This window comes from Carassius carassius, chromosome 2, assembly GCF_963082965.1.
Source record: "Carassius carassius chromosome 2, fCarCar2.1, whole genome shotgun sequence".
NCBI classification, from domain to species: domain Eukaryota; kingdom Metazoa; phylum Chordata; class Actinopteri; order Cypriniformes; family Cyprinidae; genus Carassius; species Carassius carassius.
The window spans coordinates 20,356,231-20,361,752 of record NC_081756.1 but is presented as its reverse complement, the minus strand read 5'-3'; positions in this window follow the sequence as shown (position 1 = coordinate 20,361,752).

The window sequence follows — 5,522 nt, the reverse complement described above, 5'->3', positions numbered from 1 at the left end:
TGTTACAGTAGTAAGTTAGCAGACAAATCATCATATTTTATCATAGGTTTAGGGGGAGCTAGTGGATACAAAAACACAACCCTGAGGAAAATTAATGTAGCCTATGGTATGGCACTAACCGTGGTTTAACTATGGAATTTGTAGTAAAAATAAATACAAGTGGTAATTCATTTGCCTTCAGTATTAAAGTCATGAGAGAGATGGATGGATAATGGAAGTGAAGGTGCAGTTCAGGAGAGAACTTTTAATTACGTTGCATGTCCCCAATCTAAGGAGTTAAATCTTTTTCATGTCAGGTCCGAAAAAAAAATTGGGTTGTCCATGTTTCAGAATGGGTTGTGGGTGTATGAGTGTGAGATTTCCCAGCCTATTTTTTCCCCCAGCCCGCCCCTCATGGAAATTAATCTCTAGAACAGTCACTTCATGAGCATTTTTTACTTATTTTGAGAAACTATCATCATATCATATACAAAGAGACAGCAGTGTTTCAGAAAGACACCAATGTTTCAGGAGTTTAGTACACAAAATAGGACACATGCTTATTAGATAACCGTATTTGAGTTGATGTATATGCTTTTATTTTTTTATTAACTATTTTTCCCCAAACCATTGTTAAATGCAGTTAGATGCCTGTAGTTATGCAAAGATTTGGTTTCAAAAACAGTATCTATAAACTATTTCTTTTGATTTTAAATCTGCTTTGAACTTCAGATCAATCTCTAAGTAAAGTCTGATTGTGTGGTGGATGTGTTCAAATGTGATCATCTTAATTCAAGTGATGAAGGATGGTGAAAGTCTGACAGTATTGAGCACTACTGTAAGGTTAAACCTGCATGGTGTAAAATGGTTGAAGATGATTAACAGTTGCAAATTAACATTCATTAGAAATTTATAAAAGTAATCAAAATGTACTCAAAAGTAATTAGTTACATTACTTTATTAAAGTAATTAAAAAAGTTACACTACTATTACATTTTAAATAGGGTAACTTGTAATCTGTAACCTATTACATTTCCAAAGTAACCTTCCCAACACTGCATGTTTCTCACCAGAAAGAGGTCATGTTTATTCTCTGTAGCATAATTACAATAGGATACAGCTGAACTTCATTCATCCTCGAGGAAATCACTTGATATGATGACAGGTCCCACCACACAGCAGCAGGACCCAGTGTGTCATATCACAAATACATCAAAGAAAAGGTAAACCTGTTATGAAAAGTTAATTATATTTTACTTTGAATTTTGCTTATTTAAAATAAATGCATTTTTTGAATAATGTACAGTTGCTAGGAAAAAAGGGATATTTATTATAGAATTATCTTTATACAAGTGAAGTAATTGCTAAATGAAAAAACTATTTTCTTTTTTATTTTATTTTAGTGTCAGCTTGCGAACAAATAAAAATAACTAAAAATTCCTTCAAAAACCTAAAAATTGTCTGATTAGGCATTTTTGGTACAATAAATGGAACACTAAAAGTTCAAAAGGAAGTAAACACTTACCTCAAGTCCTCCGCCAACCAAACTCCTGTTTTATTATGTATTAAAAATTATATAAACATTAATTAATTAGTGCAGAGGTGGTGGATCCAGAGTCCTTCATCATCGACAGAAAGCCAAATATGTTCATCTGTCTCAAAGGTTATATAAAACGTATAAACTCAAAAAATATGGTCAGCATAATGATTTGAATACATCAGTCTTTTGTTTTAGTTTTTTAGAGCTTCAGCATAATCCAAGGCCAGAAAACACCCCGTTTAAATGTACAGTAAACAAAATAGCACAATCAACAAGAGATATCGATCCATTTTTCACTTTTTTGAGTGGTAACCTTCTGAGGTTATGAATATCATTATGAAAAATGCCTGCAGAAATGTGGGCCTGACAGTGGGTTGTGGGCCGTGACAGTGAGCTCTGTCCTTCTGCTCTAATGTCAAACTCACTCTATAATATCATAAAAGAGTACTTTGCCTTATCCGAGTTTCAAAATATGATTGGATATACACCGATGGAGTTTGTCCAAGAGTTTTTTAAACGTGTTACTATCTGGGAGCTAGATAAAGAAAGAGAGAGAACTGCAGTGGCAGAATAGTCAGCACTCTCTCGTGAGGTAGATGGACCTTGGGCAGCTCCCTAGCCTTTCGCTAAGTGGACTACAGAGAGACGCTGATAACAAGGTGGTAGCACTCAGAAGAGTGAAGTCAACAGAAAGAGAGAGAGAGAGAGCGGGGGATTCGAGATGTTAAAAGCCTGATAGAGGTTCACAGGAGATTCAGATTAAGGATGTGACAACAATATCTTCCGCTTGTGTTTGTGTAAATAGGAGAAACAGATGTTATACAGTATGTGATAACTCTGATCAAGGAAACCCTGTTTGTATGATGTATTTGATATTGTCCAGTGTGTGTCCGTCTATGTATACACGATAGGTCTCTGGTTTTGTGTGGTCTGTATGCATTTCAGTTCAAGTCAATAAAGATAAATAAACATACAGCGCTATGTGTATTTGCCATGTTTATTGGGGATTTATCTTTGATCAACATAAAGGCACAAGATAATGAGCAAAAAGAATGATATAATGAAGAAGACAGCTCCTAAATGATCCAACATTCTGAGTAAAGGACAATGGACAAGGACAAAAATCTGAAGTTTCTTCACAGCAATTCTTCACGTGATTGACAGCTAGGAAAAGTAGATAAAGGCCCTTTCAACAAAACCTATAATAACCTAAGAATAACCTATAGTTTCGTTTTTGGTTTTAAACTAAAACTCCAATACTGTACAGACCTCTGGCCACTGAAGAATGAAAAAAAGAAAATAAAAGTTGTTTCGTAAAAACCATTGTCAAAGAACTATTGTGTTCTGATATTAGCTGTCATAAAAGTAAATTATATTTGATAAATGTATATAATAATAATAATAACAATAATAACAACAATAATTATTAGGATTATGATTATTATTATATTTTAAAAAAATGCATTTCTCATTAAATAGTTGTAAAAGTGTACTTTAGGATGAAAGGTACCATGTGAGAGAGTGTTCAGTAGAGCCACTGCACAGCTAGTGAGCATGAACAAGTGTATCTGTGGGTGTTTGTGTTTGTAGCTGTGGAGTCAGCTATATTTCCTCTCATCCACTGTTCTCTCTGTCAGATGATAGCTTGGTTGGCACTACAGATACTGGCGGTGTTGAGGAGGTGCTTGACTTTTCATCCTATCCACTTGTGTCCCAATCACCAAAAATACCTGCACTCCTCTGAAGAACTCCAGACTCTCTCACTTCTTTTGGTGTCACTCTAATGCTATTTCTTCCAAAGTGCAAATGCACCTAAAAAAACGTCTTTTGCATTTACTGATTTATTTTAAATGTAAAAATATATATAAAACATACACATGATTAAAGATAAGGTAATGTAATTTAGCAGTGTTCCACGAATACAGATATAACCATCCAGCAGCAATGGTCATTTTTTGTCACTGTTTCTGTCGCTAGTGTGTCTTTGTGTGTTCCATATAAACTGGCAGTCAGTGCATTAGTGGTGGGGATTTTAGATTTTAGAGACTTTTTTTGCAGGTCACATCAATACACCAGTAGGTGGTGAAAAATAACTGTCTTCTTGAGTGAGTCACTGATTCATTGAATGGTTATTCGTTCAGATGCACTGATTCTTTCAGGAATGAAACAAGTGACTGTGTTTAGGAGTGAGTCATTAAATCAGACACTCAACCGAATCACTCACAGATTCATTCAGTAAGGCCACTACTGTATGTAGCTTAGAGATGAAAACAGTGGCTTTTCTGCCTTCGTTTGGAACTTTTTGCATTGGTGGAACAAAAACAGACAAAGTAACTGGCAATACTGTTTATAAAACCTAAGTTACTTTATACCAGGGCTAATACCTAAACCATTTTAAAAACTGTTACTTTAAATAAAAAAACTTAACACAAAAGTTTAAATAAAATAAAATATAAAAATTTGTATTAGTTTGTTATTTAGTTTATTGTTATTAGTTTTTGTTATAAAATAAAACATGTTTTAGTGTAACTAAGCAATGTTTCTCCTGAAATAACTGAAATTAAACCTGAAGTAATGTTTTTTTAAACAATAATCATATATTTTTTTTTACTAATAAAAATGACAAAAACACAACAAAATTTGACTAAACATTATATATACTTATATTTTTAAATGTAATATATATATAAAAACCCTCAATACCTCAATAATACTAGATATTAGCTTTTTGTTTATTGAGCTGTATAAAAGCATTAGTGCTGCCTGTGACATACTGCTAATTTCACAGTGCTGGTTACTAATGTACAGTTCATGTGAACATTTACAGCAAAGATAGCATTCCTTCTCCAAAAACCAATGAAACTTCAGATTCTTATGGATCCTAAAATTGTTCTCAATTACTCCATTTTTACTGTGAGTATAACATACACAAAGAGGTCAATAAAGGTTTTTACCCACTGAAAATAATCCAGATTCTCTTTAATTGTGTACTTAACCTGTCTCTGAACCTAAGAATTGACACAGCTATTGATTCCTTAGACAACATGGAGGAAAAACTCAGTAAAGTATATGGCTGACAAAATTTTATCAAGAGAGCTCTCATGCCCTTATGGCTTACCCCTGGAGCTTTTCAAATAGCTGTGGTGGGCAGCTGTGTCCCAAACAGGCTTATGAACATATAACACCCTCTCCAAACACACACACACACACACACTCGGCTGTGCTCAAAACAGGCTTATACACACTCTTGCACACTGTGACAGCCCGCAGAGATCTCAACAGCCTTATGTGCCACAGGTTCCTGTGGAATCCCTTTCTTCTTTAGAGTGAGATTATAGTGAATCCATCAGTACAGATGCAGATTGGATTGGGAGGAGAATCCCTAAAGAGAAGCTTTCTTTACCCATCATCCCTGACAGATCCCAAATCAGTGTTGGATTAACACTCAGAGATCCACAAGCACCAAGTCCTTTTATATGGATATATATCATCCATTACCTGCACATTAGCATCTAATATATGCTATTCCTGGGAGCGTTGTGTGAGTCAGCACGGTTACGCCGCGGCTCCTGTACTGAAGATATTACTTATGCTGGAACAGAATGAGAATTTGGCTCAATTTCTCTCCCTCGTTCTTACACACACATACTCCACATACAACAGGCCATGGCCAACTGCCAAAGCCTCCATCTTTCTTACTCTTGTTTTCATTTGGCGACAGTGCTCATGTCTGCGTTTGTCTCTTTTGATAAAGCTTTTCATCCTGTTTGCATTGATTACAGCCTGACAAGTCTCTCTGATACACCATAGCCCATTCAGCCTAGTGCTGCACACTGAAGCTATTGTAGGCAGGAAAATCTCTCTTTTAAGGCCCCATTCCCACATATGAGAGAAAGCACGTCAATAAACCAGAGACAGAGGCACCCCTCAATACATGCACGCCATGCAGAATCGGATAGTTTTCTGCTCCACTACCAGGGAAATCAAGCAAAGAGAAGTAGAT